This window comes from Poecilia reticulata, linkage group LG13, assembly GCF_000633615.1.
Source record: "Poecilia reticulata strain Guanapo linkage group LG13, Guppy_female_1.0+MT, whole genome shotgun sequence".
NCBI classification, from domain to species: Eukaryota; Metazoa; Chordata; class Actinopteri; order Cyprinodontiformes; family Poeciliidae; genus Poecilia; species Poecilia reticulata.
The window spans coordinates 11,197,372-11,223,892 of NC_024343.1; the positions used below are offsets into that span (position 1 = coordinate 11,197,372).

Below are 26,521 nucleotides of genomic sequence, written 5' to 3' on the forward strand. Positions count from 1 at the left end.
AGGTGCCTGCCATGCAATGCATGGAGGCAGTACTGACTTGCTTCGCAAGTCAGTACTGCTCTCCTTATGCATTGCTATGGCATGCCCCTAATAATTTTAGCCAGAGTTCTCAACTGAAAAACAATCAATTTTACACTTTCCTGACTACATCGTCATAAGATCAGCTTGACTCTTTTTGCCCAACTCAGAAATGTCATTGAAACATTTTCCAATCAATCCTGACTGATTAACTCTGAAATTGCCCTTTTTTCTTGCTGCAAATAGTGAGACTTAAAGCATGTGCTAATACTAGCATCGTTAGCTCCTAATGGTTAGTTAATTAGTTGTGACAGCAAATTGTTTGTATTTTTGGTGGCTTTGCCGCTGTTTGTTTTGTCTCATGACTATGCAAATTGCTGTCACTCAAAAAATTCAAGAGCGGTCTTTGGAGGCGTCTTCAGAGTGCTTGCTGTTGGCCATCCTAAGAAGACGGTTTAGCCAACTCTTAACACTTCAAAGCAATGGAAGAATTACATCTTTGTTCCTTCAAATTAAGAGTCTCAATCACAGATACAATATGGCGTCAGATTTCTGACATGATAAATGGCATGACAGACCTGCTTTTAATACATTTAAAAAACAAAACCTTGTTCTTATCACTGCCTTACATTTTTAAATGATGAAGGTGCAGTGCATGGAGGACTTAGTAAGAATTGTTGATGCTTGTAAAAAAAAAACTGAATCAAAGATGAATTTTGAATGCTTACTCAGAGTTTATGATAAAATCTTTAAATACCCAATCGGATGTTTACCTCTCAAATGTCATTGTTGGGGAGGCAATGACATTTTTATATACATATAGTTAAACATAACATGTGCAACATCAGGCTATAAAGCTTTCAGACCATTCTGGAAATTTATCCTCTGTGTTCCTCTGTTTGATTGTTCTCCCCTGCATGCTGGTAGTCGGGATGAGAAGCGGCAGTTTTCTTGTCGGTTCCCCTGGATAAGCATTGCAACAAGGGAGCAAAAGCTTTGGGAACGGTTTGGAAACTTTCTCTTCATCTGTGTAAGGAGATACTGCGCTGACAGTTAGCAGACTGCTAGCCAAGCACAACACGAGACAGGCGCACAGGCCCTCTGGAGCTTAACAAAACGGACAAACCAGACGAAACAGTCCACCCCTTGCTGTGCAAGGGAACAACATATCTTAGTTTCTCAGGTATTTCTTGTTAATGGACGAAGAGTCAAGAAGATGAATGGCCACAGTAGCAAATACAGACAGAGGCAACAGAATTTAATAATTTCTTATCTAAATTCACAATTTTGGCAACTTTTACCTTCATTTTGCCTTGACAGAATGAAGGTATTTGGTCATGTGTGCTGGAGAATGATCTTTGAAAAAAATAATAAAAATAGCTCCTGCATCCTGTAATATTTAGACATTTAACTTAGCCTGAAAGATCTAAAATGAGACAGAGGATCGGCAGGACAGCTTGGACATTGCAGGTGTGAGTCCGTGTCCCTCCGCCCAGCCATTAATCGCTGCCATCTGACAGTTCAATCTACAAGGGGGTCCAAGAGGAACAGCCGGCTGGTTACCACTGCAGGTTATTACAGAGCACGAAGTCAGCCAGTCGCATCAGCGATCAATGACAAAGGCGGGGCGAAAAAAGTGAAGGAGAAGTAGAATGAGGTACAGTTGAGAAAGATGTAGGGTTAGAGAGGCAATGGGAATTCGAGGATGAAGGGTGCAGAGAGGGAGAAGAATGGCAGGATAATAGTAGTTATGCAGCTGAAGGTCAGCTCTTGATTGTGGACTGGATGACAAACAGGCTGTCAGTTGCCAAGAAATAGAGATATTCATCCAATACTGCTGAAACAGAAGACATGGGCCCCTTGCATGTGCATGTGCATAAATGTACAAAGACACAGTGACTGCCAATGCAGCTTGACTGAGACCAAAGCGATGGAGTTTGTAACTGCACAGTATGTTGGCACTTAGCGACTCCATTTTAATTTTGGATTTTATTTAAGTGAATGCATCAGTTGTCAAAATTAAAATATTTCTCTAAATGTCCCTGCAGCCTAACATAGCATCATCCGCCATGTTAATGCTTACCGAGCCTCAGGAAGCCGAACGCCATTGGTGCCAAACCAAAGGAATCCCACATGCACTAACCTTTCTATTTCACACTTAGAACATCATTTTCGCCTTCTCAGACATGTTTTTCCGTGACTTAGAAAAACCTTAAGAGAGGGTTAATTGACAGTATTTGGCCAGATAAAACAACAAGAAGGTCTCCCTTGTGTCCCCAGAGGACTGGAGCAGCTAAACTGGTTGTTTTTACTACACTATCTACAGGCAGATCCACTGGCTCTCCCTTCCCAAAAATGATTCACACACGCACACACACACACTCGAACCATCCCAGCATGGACACCACTGAGTGATGATGACTCATTACAGAGCGACTGGCCTTTGGCCTCCTTCAGTCTTTATGGATTGCTCTCTGGCAGAAACATATTCCCTAATGCCAAGTTTGTGTCCATCTGCCTGCCTGTCTGTCAGACAGTCAGGCCCCTTAGTCTCTCCCGTTCTCTTTCTCCCCCTGACTTTCACACACGAGTACATAGCAGACATCTCGGCCTCTGTTTATTTTAATAACAAACCAGAGAAATATCTCCTTTTCCCATTATAGCTATACATGACAGAATTCATGTATTCCCCCATTGGGAATAATGGACAGAAGTGTTGATCTTTGTTCTAAGATCATTTTTAGAGGAGCTTGAGAAATGCTTCAAAAGTTGTCAGTTATCCAAAGGTGTGGTACTATGAAATATTAAGTATATTCCATTTAATCCAAATTTCTATGATGACATTGGCTATAGAGAATCTAATAAGCTGAAGTCACTGTAATCCATCACATCTTCTTCATCTGTAGCTGTTAAGATTCCTCAGTGTACAGATGTGCAGCGCAGCATCAGTGAAGCAAAAGAAAGAAGTCAGCTTGGATTTCTAAACATATTTTTCTCCTATTCCATGTTACTTCGTTAATCCAATCCTATCAGCCTGCCAAGAGAATGCTGCGAAGCGCCGGCTGCTAATATGTTTGTTGTGGGTGCTACCATTTGATCCTCCTCTTGACAAATGCAATTTGTTTGAGCTGATTTGATCAGTTGCAGCAGCACATTTCCTTGCAGCCAGGACTAGGTAAACCACTTTTTTTTTCCTTTTCCAAAAGGGTGGTTTAAATGTTTTTTCAGCCTGTGACAGGGGAAACTCTATTACAAGTGTCTTGGGCCATGGGGCTCTGTTGGTTCTGATGAAATGCTCTTTGGGTGTTAATGTAATTCTGATTTTGCTTTGCCAGGAGACCAGCCATCTCTGGGGGTTTGAAACAGGTGCTGAGTGGCAGAAAACAAAGTCTGGATATTTGCCCTACAATTACAAAGGTGGAAACATTGAAGGATTTGTCTTCGATGCAACATTGTATATCTCAAAAGGGATTCTGCAAAATTTATTTAAGAGATGTTTTTTTTTTTTTTTGTGGTGTATGTTAGCTGAGTGCAGCTTGTAAAAGACTGATGAATATCGCCCACAATATATGGTTTGTATAGATTTAACAATAAATATGCTATAAAAAAACTAAGAGGTTTTTGTGCAGTAGTTGTTTTTGATGGGTAATATGATTTACTACCCAGGGTTTCATTCTGTGGGGTCAGACTGTCATAGGTTGTGGCTGGCTTTGAATGCTTTGGCACAAATACCTAATTAAAATATGTTTCAATATATGTAAAAAACAAAAAAAAGAAGCTCTGAATTACAGCCGCAAACGGCAAAATTCATGGCTGGTTCTGATACATCATCTATTGAAAAATGTTCTCTTTTGTAATTTGTGACTAACTATGTTAGGTTCAGAGCGCTTTCTATTGCTTTTGAAAACCCATTTAAATAAGACCTACGCATAATATTTATCAGTACAAGCTTGCCATCACACCTGGGTATTGTAAGACAATAGCAAATGTTGTCTGCTCTAAGTTTTAAAAGAAAGCGTAACTATGATTAAATATTCACAGAAAACTAAATCTTTAAAATTGAACAATAAAACACAAGTCCTATCCCCAATAATGACCTAAGGAGGAATTAGGCACTTCTGGATGTCCCTGAACACCCACATCTGGAATAGCGTCTTTATAACATTTTGAGTCGTGTTGTGTGTCATCATTACAGATTAAATACACGTATGATTTATGTCCCCCGTCTCAGCCTACACACTGCATATTCGCTGGCAGTGGAATTGTTGGTCAAAGTCAACAGCAGCAGTAATTTGTCTCTGTATGTGTGGGAGGTGAGGGCAAAGGTCAGAGAAATGAAAATGACCAGACCTAGCTTAATTGTTGTATCTATTTGTGGTTTGAGACAGGATGTCTGTCTTAGGGTCCCTCTGTCTGTTCGTCCATGCGTCTTGCTGCTGTCCTGGCGCCATGTTTTGTGTCAGTGGGTCGAGACGGTCCAGCTTGCACTTGGGCCTTTGCGGGCATTGGTCGTATTGAGACGGAGCTCGATGTTCAGCGAAGAGACCTCTTCAGAATGATAGCATCCCTATCACAACACTTTCTCATGGAAAATATTCTTCAGTCTTTCCGGTCCTGTTTTTCTTTCCCATAGCACAAGTTTGTCATTGACAGAATCTTACATACCAGATTGATATGAGCATGTTGTACACTTGCTACTTTGAAAGCAGGAATTATTTTTGCTAATACTGTAAAATGCTCCAACAATGTTTTTGTCAACAGTTTTGTTTTTCTGACAAGGTTAAGCCTGTAAAATTGAAGGGAGAACGGCTTCCTGTGCTTGATGATTGCATTTATCTCGCATAATTACAAAGCTCTGCTCTGTCTACACATCGTGACCTCTGACCTGGAGTGTGACAGTTGTGGGCGGGTGCTGCCAGACACCCAAATGTGCTGTCCAGGTTGTGCTCCTCCAGAAAGTCTGGTTTCTGTTGAAGGATCATGTGTCTTAGCTCGTCTTTTCTTTCTGTCGATTTGGAAAGCATGTTTGGGAGTCTGACTTTAAGTGTGTGGAGATTTGTTATTTCCATGTCCAAAATATAAAATAATTAAGCAACACTGATCCACATGAGCTTGTTTTCCGTCATTAGGTTGTTCTGCTTAGATGTACCTGGGTCAGCGTAATGATGTCGATCTGTTTCATATTATCCTTTATCTCATCTGATTGCTGGTTAACCAACCAGCATTTGCAAACAAATGTCACAATATTTACGCAAGGATTGCTATTACTTCATCGAATAATTAAAGCTGTTGTTTAAGTCGTTACTAAAATAGCAAACTGTTTTGCTCCTACTCCTCTATTTTTCTCCATATTATAACTATTTATGAAAACATTTTTAATCTGGGCTCTGTTTCCTAAAAACTGCCCTCGCTTTTTCCTCCTTTCAACAATCTATTCCTCATTCTGTCCTCTCCTCCGACATTTCTTCTTCCTCTTCCTTTGCACTTGTACCCTCTTTGTGTTATAATTCCCACCTATTATTTCTGTCCCAGGCCTTCATTAGTCATGTCGCTGTCAGCTACCAGCTGCAGCCACACACATGCACGCACGCAGGCATGCACAGATCTGCACATATTTCCCTGCACATGCACAGATATGGAAGTCATCAAGGTGGGGTCAAAGGTCTGCCTCATTACCCAGCTTTAGCAAAAAACTTTTGCTGTGTTTTATGCCAGCATCAAAAAGATGGAGAAGGGGAGTTGGAGGAGGAGGAATAGGGTGGATGACGGGTGTGAAAATGCAGGATAATGAACAGAACTCATTCGGCAGTATTTACACACTACTTAAAATGTCACTGTTATAAAGAGAATTAGACCATAATGGATGTAAAATCATCAATAAAGGTATGCAGTAATCTGGTTTTGAACTAGTAATTTTGATTCATTTTCAATATTTTACTTTTCTCAAGTTCACGCTTGTCAATAACAGTTAATCAAATTAACCTGAACTTCAACTTGTGTTGAAGGATATTTTTTCTTTTTTCTTTTTGTAATTTGCGTCCCATTTAGAAGCCGTAGACTCCAAGTAGGAAACTGTGCATTGTAGAGCAGTGAAAGCAGTCATCAATAATTAGAATATATATGATACCTTTATAACACCCATACATATTTTGCCAAATCTGATCAAATGTTAGCTGCCAGTGGAGGTTTCTAAGATGTAATTTGAAACACATATGGACTCTCAGAGTTTTTGACACGTATTGGTTGTGTTCTTCAGGCAACAACAATCTGCCCTTTTTTTTATATATATATATGTCTGGAATATGAAGTAAGTTTACTTTTCTTTCTTAAGGAAACATTCAGATAAAATCTCCTGCAACCTTGTAAGATGTCAAGGTGTGAGGAAGACAAAGTTGAATTTTTTGATCACGTTACTGAAAAGGTATTGTTGGCACAAAAACAGAATTGCACATTACTGTGAAACATGGTGGTGGCAGCATCATGATCTGGATTAAATTATACTTTTTTTTCCAAATAAAAGGATGGAAAGCAGAAATTAAGATCAGTTCCAAACACCAGTTGGGTTTCACCCAGAAACGTCAGATGCTTGCCGAAGGTGTTGGGTTTCAGTTTTTAGCGTCATCGTGTATTGAAACTTAGATCAAAATTGATAACACTGACTTCACTCAAATAGAATTCAATTTAAAATTGGCCTTGCTAGACTCTAGAATAAAATATGACTAGTAAAGATTGCTATGGACAAGAGATACACTCACAATCTGATAAATTTAGAGAAGCTTAACATGGTTGAGTGGGCATAAATTGCCAAGTTAATCCTTATGCAACAAGACAGATTTTTATTATTGTTTTTCAGTTATATATCCTATACAGGATAAGTATGACCTTACGTGTTAAAAAAATGTATCTAAGCGACCAATCTTGGATCCACTTTGTAGTGTTAAATATTCAATTTACTTCCACTCATAGAGGAAGATAAGAAAAAGCAAAGGCTGAGGTTTTATAATGCAGTCATCAGCACAGATTTATCTGGAAGCATACACAACTTGTGTGTCCTACCTATAGGCACATCATCTTTAAATAAATGCATAAATAGCCCATTAGGTAATTAATTCATTGCCCTTTTTTTTTACACACTGCACACAACCTCACTATGTATTTTCTTCCTCAAATACACTCTCTTGCCTACAGCCAACATCGGACATGATACGCGGAAAGCAAAGCAGGAGCATGTGTGTACATCAAGTTCAAGCAAGAAAGTCAAAGAGGTGTGTGTGCGTGTGTGGGTGGACGGTATGTCAGCTGCGAGCGGTCAGGGGGACACTGGTGATGCAGACTGACGGGGGACATAAACACTCTGCAGTGCACTGAATCAGTCCATTGTCTCAATCGCCGCCATGTCAGTCCCTCTGTGTAATGGAATGATCTTTTTCTGTGTTTGTCTAATTGGCCAATCTGCCTCTATGCTGACCGTCTTCTGATATGTCTATCTTACCACTTGACTGCCTCTTTCTTTACCTCTTTTTTTTCCCCCCTCTGTGTATTTGGGCATGAAGCAGACCTTGTATCTAATGTCTTCAAGATGATCTGTTAGTTCATGAATGGATGTGTCTGTTTCTTCTGCATGTCTGCCTCTAAAGTTTGTGTGTGTATGCATGTGTGTGTTTCTGTTACAGTGCTCCTTATTGAACAAAGTTGTGTCAGCCTTTAGGATGTACAGTCTAACACCAAATTATGTATAAAGAAACCACAGTGGTAGACGGAGGTTAATTATATTTGCTATTCAAAACAAGATTTTACAACCATGGGCCATTAAAGAAGGCAAATGTGTGTGGAGGATATATGAGGTTCTAGGGGTTGAAGTGTCAAGATAGCGAGGAGGTGTGTGAGACTAACTACCCTTAGGTTGTAAGAGAAGCAAAGAAAGTAAAGGTGGGGAGATGAGGAAATATGGGATACCATTAAGGAACCTTTGTCTCTACATGTGCGGGTGTCTCTCAAAAAAGTACAAACATTGGGGTGTTGAAAACTATCAAATTTGTAGGAAGTAAAAAAAACAAAAAAACAGTGATGCTCTCTCCTAAAGTGGAAACTTAAAATCTTTAACTTACTGGCCTGAAACATCAACTTAAAATCCTGCTATGTAATCTGAAAATTGTCCCAAGCAGTTTTATTCATTAAGCTGTAACATTTCATACAACCACAACTTGTTTTATGTGCTTTTTTGACAGTTGTCAATTCACAAAGCTGCCGCGGTGAACTTAATTTAGTGAATTACAAAGGCCAATATCTTTTTGTTGAAAGACGAAGATTGTTAAAAGCCACTTATGGAAATAAAAACATCACTTTCCTTATTTCCAAACAATTATTTTAATTATACTGTAGTTTTCAGAAGATTGTTTTGCTAATGCAAATGACACATTCTCTTTTATAGATAATACAATTATCTGCCTTGATGTACTTCAAAACTAATTCCCCTCAATAGGAATGTAGTTTTGTTGGAATTTTTATTTTTTGATAGAGCAACATAGTCGCATATAATTGTGGAATAAAAGAAAAATTATACACGGCTGTCAACTATTTCTTTTTAAAATAGCAACAACCCCAATTATTTTTCGTTTTCTTTCTTAAAAGGAACTCCGACTAGTTGAACATGTTGGCCTAAATATGTTCCAATTTTCCTATTACTTAAAAAAAATGCTGTTTTTGATCAACCAAAACTCGTAATTACTTCAAAAAATGTACATCTTTTGTTGTATTTTTCACCCATGGAGGTCGCCATTTTTTCACAGCTGGGTTGATGACGCATAAGTCTCCATTCCGTACCGGGAGTCTACAGAGTAAACGCTGGAATGTTAACTTTACCCCAGTAGTTGTTTATCATATTGCGTTTGACTGGTGTCATTTGACATAATGCCACACTGTGTCACTATCGGCTGTRAWAAAAAAAAAAAAAAAAAAAAWWRAGACATAATCTGGATAAGTCCCCACATGAAAGAAAGGAGAGCGCAGTGCGAAAGCCGAGAATGGAACACAACAAGGACCTGATCTGGGCCCTGGAGATTTCTCCACAATACTTTGAGCCATTTATACCAGCAGAACCAACGAAGGCTCCAACAGCCAACGGTAAGGTAGAGTTAAGGTGATCGCTACCTTAACGAGCTAAAAATAAATGCCGTGCTGCCGCTGAGACAGGACGCTCTTTGAGATGCTAACAGGAGCTATGCTGCCTGCGGTATTGACATCACCGATCCGACACCATGGAGGTCCGGTGTCGGTGGAAACTAAGTCCGGTGTGGCTGTTGCCACCGCACAGAACTCTAAGCAGAAACAGCCGATGCCGAACCAGACAGCGCTACAGACGCTAGGAGAAACGTCAAAGACAAGCAGCGCCAATGGAGCTATTCAACTGGAAATGCTAATGGAGCTAGATCACCGGTCCGGTACAACCATTATGACACTGAACGAAGTTCATACCCTGTTGCCTAACTGGACACAGAGCTACAGAAGTTCTTACAGGATCACGCAGTCCGACCAAAGGTAAGTGCCATTCATCGTTTCATTGTAAAGCTGAAGGCAGCAGCAAAATACCACCTCCTACGGCCAACTCTTCTCATCTTCATCATCTCTTGTTATTTCTATTTTCCGATCGTTTTCAATGCGGTCCGGTTCAAATTAAAAAGGCTAAATAACGATACTTATAACTGTTTTTGGCTGGAGGAGCCAGGCAGTTGGACCCTTACGTGTCATTTACCCAGAATGCATTGCAGATTAAAAAACATGACGACATCCCTGTGAAAATATTTTATTAAAATTTATAAAAACCAAATAACCTACAGTATTATTACTGTATTGTTTTTACATCTGAGATAAATATCTCCCAAATAAGGTCTATTTTTATAACTAGTCGTGGTTCTTTTTAAGTTTTTTAGCTTTCTTTCAGTTATTCAGTGTGATTCCACATACCACCGCTAGGGGGAGTCTGTCGCATTAGTTGCATAGAGAAGGTTGGGCACACAGAAGAAGAATAAACCTTCCTGTTAGATGCTGAAGGAAGCTCAAAGTGTTTAGTCTTTTATACCATAGGTCAGTAAAAAAAATATTTAGATGCATACAGTTATCATTAAGAGTTGAAGAGGCTGTTGAATCGACTGTCAACTAGTGAGTCACAGTATTCAGTTTGTGATTAGCGGGACATATTTCTGAAAGCTAGTTAATGCTAATTCTGGCGGACTTTGTACACGTGTGAGCTAGCTGAGGGGCAGCTAATGAACTTATATTTTAAACGGAGATGGTTCTCCGTCTCCATTTAAAGTCTAAACGGAGACATTTATATTGTCTCTTCATTATTTTGGTCACTTTGTCATTTTAAAACCCTGTATGATCTTCATTTAATAAAAATCTGTTGATAAAAGGCATGAATACTCTTTAAAAAACTTCCCTCTTTACAAAGTCACCTGTTAAGAAGTGCTGGTATAGCCACATCCAGAAACAGAGAGACATATAGAAGCCCAAACTAGCCTTAATCCAATTAGAGTAATAAGTGGCCCAGTGATTGACACTGAAGTAGTTTTTAAGGAACGTCTCTTGAAAGGCACATTTCCGTATGGTGGCCTCCTGTTCACACGCTTATGCAAACACACACATACTTAGGACCACAAATGTCCATTTGAATGACTTCAGCTTAGTTTCTCTTGCCCTTTCAGTATTATGAGGTGTCTGTTTATTGTAGATGAGGTGTGGATGTTTACACTCAAGGGAGTAAAACAAACTAGTCTGAAGTGTGAGGTGACTCTAAAATTATTCACCCATCACCTTGGCACACTGACACTGTGTTTTTCCTACTTGTAATATTTGTTAATCTTGGTCTTAAAAATATACTTTGAAAGTGTACGTTTCTATCGTATAAATAGTCAAGAAGCAGTATCGCAGTACCTCGAAAACTTTGACTATTACGTAAAAGTGCAATATTTCTGGCCAGTCATGTCAGATAATGAAACAGAGATGATAGATTATAGAAATAGAGTATCACTAATCAAAAAGGATGTTTTAAGCACAAATCTTCTGAAAAGTACAATGTAGATTAATACACAATAATTGGTTCCAAGGGCCTTTTCTTGCCTGAATTACTACATGAATGCACTGTGGCATAGAGAAAAATGTGGCTCTGCATATGTTTAATCGAAGTCCAGATTGCATTGATAATTACATTGAGGTTTATCTGCCTTTTTGGGTGTGGTGTCTCTCATCTGCCTCTTGATCTGCCCTTAGATTTTTTTTTTATGGGGTTCAGGTCAATGGAATTTTCAGACCAATCAAGAATAGGAACATCATAGACATTGAAGCACTTACCGGTACTTTTGGCAGTGTAGGCACATACATTGAAATTGATTTTGAAAACTTTTTATCTTCAATAAATAAATTGCTCAGATATTAAAATGAGGTAGAGGACCTGAAACAGTTTCAGTAAGTGTGACAAAGTTGAAGCCTTTTCTCAGCATTATCATATGCTTTAGTTTTTATTCTACTACATAAACTGTGATTCGGTGTGTATGAAACTCAAAAACATTGTGCTGTATTTTGTCTATTCATCTAAAAAAATTCTTTTATGGCTGTAAGTTTCACCAAAGTTGACTTAGTTTTGTACAGTTTAACGCTTGGTGTCATCCGAGTAGGTTCTGGGGCTACAAGGTATCATTAAATCTGAACAAATTTCTTTTCACACCGTGTTAACTTCTTTTTTGTGTCCAAGCCTGTGCATTATTGTGCACATAAATAGATCATAGACGTTTAGACAATAGCCAAGGAGGGATGGATGTCAGTGGTGGGAGCAGATAAGAATGACAAAGCTTCGCTCTAAGCCACGTCACCAGCAGGCCTCTCACCTGCCTGTCTGTCACACAGATGCACTCAACCATCACCAGGGATTGTTCATGCCCATGTGTGTATATGTGCGTGTTTGCGTGTGATTGATGCGCTTTGCTTTTCAGCCCTCCGTCCCACTCCACCTCCACCTCGTCGCGCTGCCTTCTCTGTCGTCCCACCTCTGTCTGGACTGTCAAAGAAACACGGGGGCCTTCGCAGATAGCGGCGCGCTCTCCCAGCCGGCCCTCTCTGTCTCTTTTTCTCTTACTTGTGCCAGTCACCTACTGCTGTGGGAAAAGCAGAGGAGATGAGGCCTTAAAAAACAGATCATTGTCCGCCTCCTAGATTAAAGCCATAGAATGTGAGCATTGTCCGGTGAATGGCTAAACCTTCCTGCTGTCACTCAAACGCAGCACTGAGCGCTACTTCATGTCTAAGAGGCTTATCTGCACTGAAAGGCCCCTGGCTGCTCCAGGGAGAGAGGACGTAATGAAGCGTGTTTTTTTTTCACTCTGTAGGAGGAACCTGCTGCTGCTGGGGGGTGGAGGGGGGAGGCAGTGGTGGAGGTGGTGTTGGGTGGCTGGGGATTCAGGGGGTGGACACAACCAGTGGGACAGCTGCAGTACCAGCTAGTCCCCCTTACCCCTGCCCAAATCCCTCCATCTCACTACCCTTCCTCGAAAGAAACGTCACTTATCTAGTCTCACGTGGGAGCGGCGTATACAGTTCTTTATCCAGCGCAAGATGGACGGGGGGGGGGGGAGGGGGGGAGGATGTGAGGACGTTATGAGGGGGACGTGCCTAGGGACCTGCCTGTTGTCCATGCTCAGCCATCTGTGGGGATGATCAGCAGGCCGCTGATGTGGTCCTCTCTTTGTGCTTTGCTGTTTGAAAAGGGTAAAGTTTAAGTGCTGCTTGTATTCAGCGCTGAGGGCTGACGGTCAAGCTGCAAGAGTTAGCTAAGCTCTAAAGCCTCGCTCAGAGTGTCTTCAGTGTGTTCATAGCTCAGTAACAGATTTCTTCGTCTCAAACACTTTTGCTATGACTGTTAAAAAAATAATTTGTGCAGCACTGACAAGACATTTGCAAACTACTTGTGGATAGTGATAGTTTTCTTTTGGGAGCATTGGACATACTCAAAATTCGAGACTCAAAAAGACAGAAGATTGTCATCGGGTGGCAGTGACACCATCATGATCAGGGTTAGTTTTGCTTCCAGTGATGATGATGAAGAAGGAATACCTCCAAATTTCCATTCAACAGTTATTTCAAATTTGTACACAACTGCGTGATCTAAACAGAGAATGCCTGCAACCATACATCAGAATTCAAAGCAGGCTAAATTTAATCTTTTAAAATAGTCTTGATCTCAAGCCATACTTAAAATTGTGGTCTAGGCTCTATTTTAGGAAAACAGCAAATTTAAGTTAACTCTAACAATTGTGGCAATTGGTGCTAAAAATTTGTGTTCAAGTCCGTATTTAATTTGATCCCCTGATGAGCAGAAATATTCCCAATAACATTTTGAAAAAAAAAACATTGAAGTTTTTTGTGAACTCAATTTTACTCAGATTGGTTGGGCTTGGTCTTGCCTGTGTTACCGCTCCAGTTTATTGATTTAGTTATTCATTTTCTGCAAGTGTTTCTGATGGTGGTGTGACACGCCATGTGGATTTCTTTCCTTGAACTAGAGCTTACGTTCATGACGATGTACAGAAGCTCTGTTGTCCTGGTCTCTTTGCCCTCTGAGCTCCTGCTCATCTGTCTCCTTGTCATGACAGACACATCTGCATCCTTAGCGCCCCCCTCTGATCCCTGATCTATTTCTGTTTTCTGTGAACTGCAACGTTGCCCCTGACCCTTCAATTTGAAAAAGGGCTTCCAGACTTGTGGTATACACAGCTAAAGGTAAAAATGACCTGTTCTTTCCCCCCATTCTCTAAACAGACATGCAAGTCGTAAAAGAACGACTCACTTTTACAAAGATGGCATTTGCTTTCTTTTCCCTCGTCCAGACCACGGGCCTTTTGCGTGCACTCTTCAAATTTAACCTCTGACCTGGGCATCTTGCGGGGTTAGCCCTTCCTGCGCTTATTCTGTGGCGTGTCGGGGGGTCGAGTGGACTGGAGAGCTTCGCAGTCGAGCAGAGGAGTCATCACTGGAGGGGGGGTTGGGAGACAGATGTTAAGTGGTGTGGCCAAGCTGTGATGGGTGGCCCAGTGGTCCATTTAGAACTCCAAGCTCATGCTGGGACACGGTACATCCTGACAGGATGACTGGACTCCTGACCTTATCAAAAATATCTAAATACGAAGGTCAATTTGTTAGAACATCACTTGTGCAGCATGTTAAACTGGAAACTCCTTGTGTCCTGTGGTTCTCTATCAGTTGCTTGTTGGTTGCCGGGCATCAGTGTGCCGTCTAAAGCAGAGGCAGAACGACTCAGGAGAGAGGGAGGAGAAAGAAAACAGTTTCATCTCCTCTCATCCTCAAAACTTCTGTGGATCCACGTTTGCAACAGGGCACCGATATTCAAATGATGCACTTTATGACACCAAGAATGTTTTTGTCCACCTCGAGAGGATGTAAATCAGATCCGTAAAGGCTCTGAATATTAAAGAGAAAATGATTCATGGGAATGATCGCTACATATCACAGAGTTCCATAACACAATGTGCCCATGCACCCAAGAGTGATAGGTGCCACATTGAGAGGGAGATGGAGAGTGGATTTGAAGGTTCTTTCTCAGTAAACATTTAAAAGAGTGGAGAAGTGAACAATGGCGTTAAGAAGGAGCTGTTTTGTTGCCCCTTTTTTAACCTAAATAGGCGGTCTGTCCGACCGAGGCCTCGGCTTCAAAGTATTATCCCACACATGCAATTACCATTTCTATCAACTGGGAGAAAGATTATGCTTTTTGGGTGTTCTTCTGTGTTTCTTCCAGTGGATTCACTTGGTGAATGTGACACGTTTTGTGTCCCCACACCCCCTATTGAATCTAAAAGTTCTCTATTCTCCAAGTGAGCCGAGGAGAGTCCTACATGCGGCCTGAATAGACACTAAATCTTTCAAGGTTAGGACTTAACCTTCTCTCCCTCTAATTCATCTTCAAACTTTAGTCTGAAACCAATCAATATCAGATGATTGGTAAACAATGTGCAGTGTCTGATAGGCAGGTACCAAGGACTCTCAATGGGATTGCAAATGCTTTGTGTGCTCAGAGTCGCTTTTGCTCTAAAGCACTGTCACAAAAAGTGAAATTACCATTCGCTTGGAATGATGCCATTCATCTTTGTCAGCGCGCCAAGCTCCGTGCGCTTGCCGCTCCCCTCAAATTAATTCCTTGTTTTGCATCAGTTGAATTTGCCCAAATCCAGGAGGATGGCTCAAGCTACCCCTTGACTGGATTTTTCTTTTTTTTTTTTTTTTCTGTTTTAATGTGGCAATTCCAGATTATTTGACTATGCAGAAGGCGCGGCGCCTTTATATTATCCCTAATCCACAAAGAGAAGAGCTAGATATGAAAAGAAGTTAGGAAAATAAGACAAATTTGGGAGTGAAAATTCGGAGGCGGTGCATTCTCCGACCAGCAAAATTAGAGCTCTGTGTGCATAGCCTCCTGAGAGTTTGGTGTGATGCTTTTGTCAATTTGTCATTTCATGTTGCAAGAGCTCCAGCACAAAGGTAATATCTTCCCAGAGGCTCACACCCGTGTAGTGTAATGGGAAAACGGTGTAGAATGGATGTCTGAAAAATGCATTTGTTATCCTGCATAATGCGTATTACCACATGTCCCAACAGTTAAAGTGTAATTTAGAGACCAACACAGAAGAAATGGTAAACAAAACAGAATGATTTATTTGCTCTATGATCAACTTTTTAATGGCCAACCACAGAGGAAACTGTAAGTTGCTCTAAATCACTCTTAAGTTTATCCAGAAAGCAAAGAACTTGTGCCTACCACAGTGCTTCTAAATATTTCAGCAAGGTCAGCTTCGGATTTGTTCGGACAAGTGTCATTTATATTTAAGACAAACACAAATTATTAAACATAACTTAAAAACACTTTAGAAGTAAACCCAGCTTCAATGGCTTCCAAGAGTTTGTTTCAAAAGTGTGGTTACAGTGTGTGTGCTAGTTCTTGCAGGGTCGGGTTGGTGCTCATCTCCAGCAGTCATCTTTAGGCAAGAGGCAGGGTACGCCCTGGTCAGCAATCCATCACCTGGAAACACAGAGACACACAGGACAAACAACCATGCATGTGAATACTCTTACTTAGGAGCAATTCAGAATGATGAGTTTGCTTTATGGGATTTTGGGAATAACTCGGAGTGTCCACGTGTGCAGGGGAAGCACATTCAAACTCCACGAAGGAGAACCGTTGCTCCAAGACAACGGTGCTATTAGCTGCGCCACCATGCAGTCCATTCAGTTTGAGTAAGCTTCTAGATATATAAAAATACGAAAACAAAGAGTAATAGTTTTTTTTTTTCTGTTTGTAAGGAATGAATATGTAAATATGAAAAAGAAAGTGCTATAATCAACTTCAAGTCAAAATCGGAGCATATTTTAAACTTTTCAAAGTGTAAAATTAAGATAATGCCTTTTAAAGTTCTTACAGAAATCCTATGAAAAAAGAAACGCCTATTGCTCTTGGAAAAGAGAAAAAGCTTTTAAGTTTAATTTATTCCTTCCAGCTCTGAACTAGTGTCCAAACGCCAGCTGGCATTTTAGTGGTCAACCCTTTTCCTCTTGTTTGTTTTGCTTTTTTTCCCTCTACAACCCGTGTAGATGCTGCCTTGGCGTTGTGTCTCGGTGACCACAGTGACAGATGTGATGAGATTTTAAGAGAGGGTCATTTCACTGTCCTCTGCCTCTCCAGCTTCGTTGCTAAAAAAAAAAAAACGTTTCGGAGGCTAATTTATGGTTGCAGATGACTGTGACCAGTGATTTGTGATTCCTGGTGTTTGTTTATGGAACATACAGGCTTGTTTTCTCCATCTTATCTAACCGGCAAACAAGACAGTGCTGTTTGACGGGATTTATTTAGATGTTTGCCGTTTCCAGCAACAACGTTCGACGGCGTGCAATTACTGGGAACATTAACTGATGTCCCCCAGGGTTCAAAGGCCTTTTCCTGTCTCACTCTCCGTCTTGAATGCGCCAATTTCATGTTCAAAAAGTTTTGTGTGTGGATGTTTTCTGCGTACAATTTAAGAATCAAAGTCTTTTGTGAGAACAGAGCAGGAATAAAAAGAGAGAAGAGCTGCTGGTGAAGAGAGACAGCTCTTCACCTCAGACACCTGCATCTCTCCACAGATCCCTCATCAATGACTCGCATTGTCCGAAGGCTCTGCCATTGTCCGATGAAGGACCCTCCAGACTTGCTCTGAATACCTGCCTGCACCACTCCAAGTGGACCCGACCCGGCTCTACCCTAGAAACAGACAAAACGGTGGATTCCAAAGAGCCGGCCTCTTGGCATTCCCCTGTCTTTGAGAGATAAAGAGCAAAACTTTGGCCTGATTCACTCTGCCGCTCTTCATCCCTCTCGAGAGAAAACAGGAGATGAGGAGAAGCACTTGCAAGGGGCAGTGGAAGGGTGGTCTTAGGGTCACAGAGTGATTAGTGAGGAGTAGAGTTGTGCTTGCTTTTTGTTTTTCTTCTTCTCTATGGTCCTCCTCTTCTGTGGTCACTGAGAAATGACTTCCAGTGGGTTTACTGGGGAGTGTGGGTGTAGAGGGAAGTGAAGGAATTATTCCCTTCTGTCTGTCTGGACTCTGTATAACCTGCCTGACAAGATGGATGTTATTTTAAGGGAATCCCCTCCCAACCATCGGCACAAATGAAGCTATTGTAGTCTCTTTTCTGGTCTTCTCTTTTGCTTCTTGCTTACTGCAAATGGAAACTTTAGAAGGATCCTCAAAATTGGGTAGAGATAAAATTTGAGCTAAAACCCAAACCATGTTTTAAAGAACCTTCAATCAGTGATGAATACTGCAGTCCACATTTGACTAGTCCATATATTTCGCCGTGTTTATTCCTGTCTAATTCTAATGAGGTTCAAATGGCGAAAAAAAGAAAGAATTGGAAACATTTTTCTTTTGTGTGTATTTACAAGTACAAGGTCTAAAATTCTTTAATTTTAAAAATTATTTTCAGTGTAAAAGTCTCCTGTTAATTTTTGATGTCTGTATAATTGTATATTTTGTTCTAGAGATCACCAAATGCAGTGCACAAAGGTTAATATACCAACTTTACCCGACAAGCACATGTTGATAGAAACTGGATATTTCTTCATAAGACACACTTCAGTATTAGATCTATATTGTCCTTTTAATGTTGAGAGATATTATGCCACAAGATCTTGCTCCGTGCCTATTATTTTGTGTTAGACACTCAGAAATATGGGTTTAGATTTATGGTGCAACAAATACACTCACAGAAGGGCACACACTTTTAACTCATACTTACAGAAGACCCCTGCTGTAGAGCTGGTGCTACCATGCACACAGGACCGGAGAGAAGTTGAAGTTGGAAGTGATTAGGGAGAAATACGCCCGTCTCCGAGTAATGTCAGTAATAGGCAGCAGCACATCAAAGTCCAGGCCCTGTCAGAATGATCCGGATCAAACCGGCCTCCATCTGGAAGCCATAACAGACTTTTCACTCAGTTAAACACTCTTAAAACACACTGAACAGACACGGAGCTCCCGTCTCTGCTCGCCACTCACCACCCCTCATATCAGCACCCTGCTCCCTCGGCATCTGTGTGTGACTGTATGTGTATGTGTGTCACTATCGCAGTTTCATTTACTTCTAGATGTATTTTCTTACAAAACGGTTACCCCAGTTTTTCCAAGTTTGCAAAAGTAAGGCTTCTTTGTGTGCATAAAACAAGATACACAGCTATTTCCTGATTGAGCAGGTTGATATTTTAAAGCAACATCAATGTCCTTCATAAGAGACATATCTGGTTTTCTGCATCATCTTGTCTCATAGAAAAGTACTTTGACTGCTCTGCAACGTTAAGCTCTATTCTGAAACGACAAAACAAACTGCTCCCCTCCTGCTTGACTGGACTTTTGGACACATATTATCTTTGCAAACACAAGTCGGACACAGTTTTAAGTGTATTTTAATTGGCTTTGAGCCGCCTTCCTAAAGTAAACAGCTGGCGATGTAAGCTGGTGGTAGCGGTGCGCTCGGTGACTGACGGGTGGCCCGCAGTCAGGGTGGAGTGGAGTCCCGTTCCCTCTCTGTCTGCTCTACCGACAATCAGTCCAACACAGGAGCCCATTGTGTTTGTGTGCTGGCGTGTTTGTTTTATCTGACTAACCAATGTGTGTGTGCGCGTGCGTACTCATGCCTCATCGTCTGGATGCGTGAGAGTGGCAATGAACGTGTCACTTTAAGGGGCGTTTCTTGTTTAAGCAGAGCACACTCGCTACCGTAAAAGAAAGTAAGACCCTGGGAGATAGCATCTTGAGCTAAAGTGCAAGTGATTTAACACCAACAATTAAAGTAGACGTGTCAGCAGGCGGCAAAGGTCCCCGCTGAGACTGGACGGGGAGTAGGCCCTCACGTCTATCTCCACCAGGCATAGAGACTGGGTGGAGGGGGAGGCGCTGACTCCTCAAGCCACTGATGCTTTTCAGATTCAGTTACTTTCATTCATTTACCTTTTAGATAAACCATCTTCTTTTTTTTCTTTTTTCTCTTTTTTTTTGAAAAACAGTACACCATTTTTTGATCAAAAAAGATGTACACACACACACAAAAAAAAAAAAAAATATATATATATATATATCTATATATATATATATATATATATATAAAATCAATCTTAAATATGTACATTATTTCGCCACTGTCTTTAAACTGTTAAGAGTTGTGTAAACAGCTGATTTTGGTTGTGGAGTCTAAAAAAAAAAAAAAAGACCTCTAGTTTTATTCATTGCATAAGTGGATTTACAGTAAAAATGCAGAATGGATGGGAAATGTCAGAGGTTTAAACTGGAGCATATGGAGAAAAGCACTAAAAACTTCTAGTTTTTACAAGATCCGAGGATCTCGCTCCCAACACGGCCAACTCCTCTCTCATAAAATCTATGGACCATCCATTATAAAGCACCCAGGCCCTTATGAATCGCTCTGCCCAGACCCAGCAATGGGGCCTTCTGCCTCCAAATCCCCTCTGGAAGTGTTTGAAAAACAAAGCGGGGCTTCACTTCAACCTCATTAACTAGTTATAATAAACAAAACAATGTGTTTTTAATGGATGGTAAGTCCTCCTCCCATCCAACTCAACCCCCCCCTGCCACCTAGCTCTGGTCCAGAGTCACTGGCCAGCGGTGGGTTTCCCATGACTGCAGCTCGTGGTGTCACGATGATGGATGGGCAAGGTTGGCGGGGGTTGCCTCTTGCCCCTTCTCCTTTGGGATGTCCCACAAACTGACAGGCGCATTGTGGCACTCGACCTATTGCCGACGCGCTGCTCAGCCGACTGGCACAGTCGCGTAAAGCGCCAGAAAATGCCCTATTTTCTACTTCCATAATCAGATTCTGGAATTACACATCTAGAAAAAAAAAATAGGGAATCATGGTCAAAGAAGTGAAATATGTTTTGCAGGTTCTTGATTGTTTTGTACAGGTGTAAAACACAAAAGTTAGACATATTTATCTATTTGTGAAGTGATAATATATTGCGTTATTGTTGGCTAACTGTTGCTATGTTTGATAAAGATGCACAGATAAAAAATGTTGAGGCCAATTTCCAATCAGCAATATTTTACTGTTCAATCTAGGCAAAAACCAAAGTTAGCCGATTCTGAGCTACATTAACAAAACATGTTTATTGCAATTCAGACAATATTTCTGTTAACAAAACTGCCTCTTTGCATGATTGAAAATTACCCAATAAATATTAATTCTCCAGGTTGTGGGGCAAAGGTATCTATATAGAAAACTCAACTTAAAAGTATCACAGCCGTTCCGTTTATGCCTGAACAAGACAGATTACTTTTCATATTTTTTTGCCAGCCATAAAGCGTTCAGGCATATTATATCACAAGGCATTTAATTTTTTGTACAAGGCTATTTCAAAGTATGAAACAGTGGAAAATATTCCAGATTTATAAAAAAAAGAGTAATAAATTGGTAAATAATCCATTTATTGCAAACATAAACCTTCCACCTACTTCCTGAAGTTTTAACCCAGTGCTTCAAAGTAGCAGACTGAGTAAATATCATGCACAAAACATGTTGCGTTTACAACGTTCGCTGATTGCATCTCCACTGTTAAGCTGCGCTCACATCAATGGTGGACTGCAGAAGAGCAACTAAAGTCCAGATAGCCAAAGACATCTGGCTATCTGGTGTTAGTATGCCCCTTCTTTTTCCACCTCCTCTCTCTTTTTCCCTTTCATACTCAGGCACACACTCGTCTCACCACACAGAGAGCTGTCGAAATGAAAGTCTCTAAGCTAGTGTAAAACAATCCAATAACAGCCAGCACCTCTCAAAATACAACAATAGCTCAGTTCATGCTGGTGTTGTAAAACAGCTCAGCCCATTACCCGCACACGTTTGTATCTAAATTGTAAATTTTCCCTTTGGGTAATCACACATTTTTTCCCTCTACTTGGTGACTTTGGGATTAGAATAACAGCAGTGTTAGTGTAGATTTGTGAATGTGGAAGTATTTTTCACATTTATTCTTACATTGTGTTCTAGGCCCGCTTCTTTTTCCATTTAGTACATGCAGCCATCTAGAAAGGATCTTTTTCGTCAGCTTACTTTTTTTTGTTTTTTTTTTTCCCCAGGGGTAACCGCATTGTAAGATTCATTAGGTCAAAGGTCATTTGAATAGAAGGAGAAGATATCAGCCTGGGACAGACATGGTGTGAGGGTGTTAGTGACCATGACCTTGGTGACACTGTTCAACATGTTTGTAAACAGGATGTCATTAACACTGGGAACTGGCTCGGCTTCACAATGACTTTTGTCTCCTCTCGTTTGAGCAGAGCGAGTCGATCGAGAAGGGGCGGGGCGGGCCGGAGAGCAAAAAAAAAAAAAAAAAAAGGCGAGAAACGGGGAGCAGAGAGTGATGTTGATCAAATTTCAAATAAAACACGTTGCGTACTTCCACTGATAAATCGGCGCTGCAGAAGCAGAACCCGCCCCTCTACTGTTCTGTCCAAGCAACGTCCAGGTCGACTTTGTCACATCAGATAGGCACGGGGCTAATGTGATGAAATTTATGGCTGGCTGTGGCCACTGTGCTAATACAGCTGCGAATTGTGCAAAGCCTGTTCTAACTGCACCCAAACTGTCAGCTCTTATTGTAGTGTCAGTCCTTCCTTCTAATTAGTGTCCACAGCGGGCAGGAAGTGGGCCTGGGCTGGACTAATCTGTCAGTGAGGCCAGACCATCCTCGCCCCAGCGACTGTTTCCTTAGATAAACTCGCAGCCCTTTATCTAAAAGTGTAGCAGCACTCAGGGGGTCTGGGAAGCCCCTGGTGATTTTGTTATTATTTCTTAGATGTGGATATTGGATGTTTAATCCTGAACTGGATGGAATGCATGTCGTCACAAGAAGTTTGCTTATCTCCTCCGGATGAGCACAGACCACTTGAGATGGGGGACGTTTAAATCGGAGAGCTGACGAGCGACGTGACAGGTGTTGATTGAGCATGAGAAGGAGGAAGTGCAGTAAAGGACACTTCCTGCTAGACAATTTTATCAGAAAGTGAGCAAAGAGGTCGGGGAAAGGTTGACTGGGGTTATCGTAATCATGTAGCCATGTACCGTTATATATTCGGCTGAGGCTTCAAAAGCCTTTGTAGGCCCGGCAGCAGACCACAGTTGCTGACCAAGGCGACTGTCTCGTTAATATAAACACTGTGTGAGTGATAGGCACACTTTTGGGACTATGAAGTGCAGAAGCTACGTTTTGTTTTGTGGTTCAACAGGTCACGGAATAGGAGGAACTGCTGTCCGAGGGAGCTGAGGTTGTTTGTGTATTGTCTGTGGGCACCGACACTTCCTGGAGAGATACAGCACGCTCAGATGGATTGCCAGGCTGCTTTTTGGAGGCTAATGTACGAAGTGAAAACGCACAATGTGAAAAGCAAGACACACACGGCTTAGAAACTTTACTGGCACACCCTCACACTCCGCGAAAAAAACAGATGCCCAACACACGCTCAAACAGGAAAAGAGAAAGTGAGCAAAGCATGAAAGGAGAGTTCCGTGTTACCTCTTCAGCTTCCTTCATCTCTTTCCTCTTTCAAAGTGGGCCAAAAAACTTATTTCAAAGTTGTGGTTACAAGTATATCTCAATTAGACTTGCATATATACTGAATTTGACATATTTACATATATTTGGTGTAAGGTCGGCAAAAAATCTGTCCATCAAAAATGACAAAGAAATACAAATCCAAACCTAAATCTTTAGACCTTCTATGTTTTTAAACTCCAAGTGTGAACTTGATTTACTTTGAGACCAAGCAATTTTGCTGAATCTGAACCTAGGCAAAATTTATAGGCTTATGTCAGCGAAATAAACGTAACATTGATTCATGCCTAAATGAGTTATAAGTGCAGCCATAACGTCAAAATTGCATCTGTTGCTTAAAAATCACTGTGCGGAATGAAAGGCGGTATTTCTTTTATTTGAGAGGTAAGCCCTGTGAGAGCAGTGGAAAACATGTCAACATGTTTATGTATTTGTAGTGTAAGGGCAAGGAGGAAACAATAGCTATTTTATCTAACATGTCATTGAACGTTGTTCTGACTACCGGCTGCTGCTTTCTGGGTAGAAACAGAACTACTACTCTTTAGTGGAGCACAGTGCTGAGCCAGAGATGCCTGTGTGGTTTTGAAGGAAAGTTTTTCTTATAATAAAGTAATGGGGTTGACATGACATCTTCAAATATTTAGTTTCATTTGCATTTGTTCATAAAACTTTTGAATTCTCTGGTTTACACAAGAAGAACCCTGATACTCCTGGCTAAATCAGGTCTACATTTAGGATTCTAATAAATGTCTAAAGCTCTCAGTTTGACATTTTGTAAACTTTCCCACTTTTAGATGAAGTACAACACATCTCAGTTTCAGCCTGGGCATCTGTTTAGATATTGTTCAGATGTACTTTCTAACCAAACAAAAATAAAAGAGCTCGCTGGGCTCCTTTCCTCCGCCGCAGACTGATTAGACCCGCACCCCCAGCTGCGCTCCTCTGACGACTTTGCAGCGGCAACACTTCAAATATTTCTCGCTCCTGCCACCCCGAATAAAACCTGCCTGTTCCTATTGGACATGTTTTAATCTCTGCGGGTTATTTGAAGATTTCTACCAGCCTCGCTGCTGGCCGTAGCAGAAGCAAATTCCTCGTGCTTTGTTGATTAGGCTGCAGCCTCTCCACCGTTGCTTATCGTCCAGCCAGGAGTCGCTCTTTTTAATTAAAAGTGAGACACCACAAGTGTGCAATTAACAGCTGGTAATTATACAGCTCTTCAGAAGTGCTACACTCCACCTTCATTTCAATTATATAATGGACAAGTGGCTTTTTGATCTCCAAATTAGTGAACTCTTGTAATATTTGTTTTGTGGCAGATTTGGAGGGTTAATCGTGGCCCATGGTGGCCTACCTCTTCCGTGATTGATGCAGGAGTGGAAAGAGGGATATTAAGAACCGAAACAGTCCATCAGGAAATGCAAATCGCACCTTCATGTTAATGAGCAGGCAACGTACCAGGCTGCCCAGCCGTGGCGTTTCATGTGGAAAAAGCAAGCGCCCACTCTGCCGCCAACTGATTAGTACATTTCAATTTGAAAGTTTAATTAAGTGCCTCTAATACAGATTGTTTTGGAGAGTGACACACAACATTAAATTGTTTGATACTTAATTTGAATGCCTTTGGATGGCAAAAGAAATTTGCCATGCAAGTGCGAGCGCTATCCCAAAGGAGACAGAAGCCGTGGACTTTGTTTAAAACTGATAACTGATGAAAACGATTTTAATGACCAGTGCCCTCTTTGACTGTACAAAAGCACAACACTTGTTCACTTTTAATTACAATTGATCTCCATCTGTGTACATGGTTGTGGCATTGTTACTTTAGAGTTTGCATTCTTTCCTCGGTCTGTTTGTATAAAAAAAAAAAAGTAGGCCGAGATTGATTTTCGGCTGCATGAGTAAATACGAGAGTTTGTTATTAAATTACAGCTGCGCGTTAATTTCTTTTGGGAATGCTTAAGACTTTCATTGTGTCAAGTAATTTAAAAGAGGTTTATCTTTGAGCTTTTTCTGAGTTTTAATTGGTTTGCGTATGATGTCAATATGATGCCTACAAAATCTCTTCCCACAATAGCAAATTATTTTTCTAAAGGATGTTAGAATCAGGAGTTTTTGTCCCTGATGCCAATCCAGTTGAGTACTTCATTAAAATCAGTGTCTTTGAAATGTAACAAGCGACATTTGATCAAATCAAAATTTAAAATATGATAACATAGCATCCACTACCTCACTTTTGACCTTTTAGACTGCTGTGTCCATTTTCTTGACATCTACAGATGTACTGTCCAATTGTTTCACATACTTCAGTATTAATTTTGAACAAATGAATGTGGCACTGTCTAGAAATCATACCCCCGGACGATGCAGACTTGTGGAAGTCCGTTAGTCACTTCCTGACATCTTGGATATTTTCTTATTTTCCGCTTTGATATGAAAGAACCAGTGTGTCAGACGTAAAACCTTAAAATGCATCCCAGGTGTAAAACCACTTAACACAAATGTTATTGGACAGCTTTTCCAAACTGTTAAAACAGTATAGTAATGAGCATGCCAACTTTTTAATTTGAAGAAAGGAGTAAAAAAAACAAACAAAGTATTTATCTCACTCTGTTTTCATTATTCCTAACTGACCTTACACAGGAAAAGTTGGGTCTTAGTCTTAATGTTGGTCACTGAGGAAAAATAAGATTATGGGTCTTTTTGCAAAGTATGTAAATATCTGGTTCAGTACAGCAACAGACTTTTGTAAAAGATTTGCTGAGTTTGCTGAACCACTAACATGTTTATATGACTAAATAATTCAGTTTGTGACATATTTTTTTGATTCCAGATAATTGTGTACTGACAAAAAAAAAAAAAAATTGTCTTTGAATATTCACCAATTTTGAATTGGCAAATATGCACAGACTTAGTTTTTTGACACGAATGTTGTAAGATATAATGAATAGTCTTTCAGCTTTACTCGATGTAACTTGTCCAGGGTCAGCTTGTGATACCTTAGCACAGGAGAGCATGTCACATGATGCAATGAGACAGGTAGTCACTGTATGCAAAACAGTTAACCTTGCATTGTGGTTATAAAAAAAAACACAAAATAATAAAAAAGGGAAAACTCCTTAACAACACCAATAACATAATGTGCACTGCATTTAGAAAGATACAAAAACAACCAATTGCTACCATCAGTGCAGTTGTTTCCAGGATTCTGAAACGGATCGTTTAAAAGAGCATTAATCACTGAAAATTCAATCTGGGTATTCCTAAAATAAAACAGTTTACTTTCACACATTTCCTGAAATTTTGTCAAACTATAATTTGCCATCTAAAAATGGCAGAGGT

At 40.6% G+C, this 26,521-nt stretch overlaps 1 protein-coding gene across 13 annotated transcripts in view; it reads left to right on the plus strand.

The window, feature by feature from the left end:
* mecom (MDS1 and EVI1 complex locus) overlaps nucleotides 1–26,521 on the plus strand; it is a 162,900-nt gene that overhangs the window by 17,120 nt on the left and 119,259 nt on the right. The window contains exon 1 of one of the 13 annotated variants that reach the window (XM_008425367.2): nucleotides 9,498–9,555. The exons of the other annotated variants lie outside the window; for them this stretch is intronic. The gene's annotated coding sequence lies outside the window, so the exon portion shown is untranslated. Of the gene's footprint in view, nucleotides 1–9,497; nucleotides 9,556–26,521 lie in introns of those variants that run through there. 13 annotated transcript variants of the gene reach the window in all.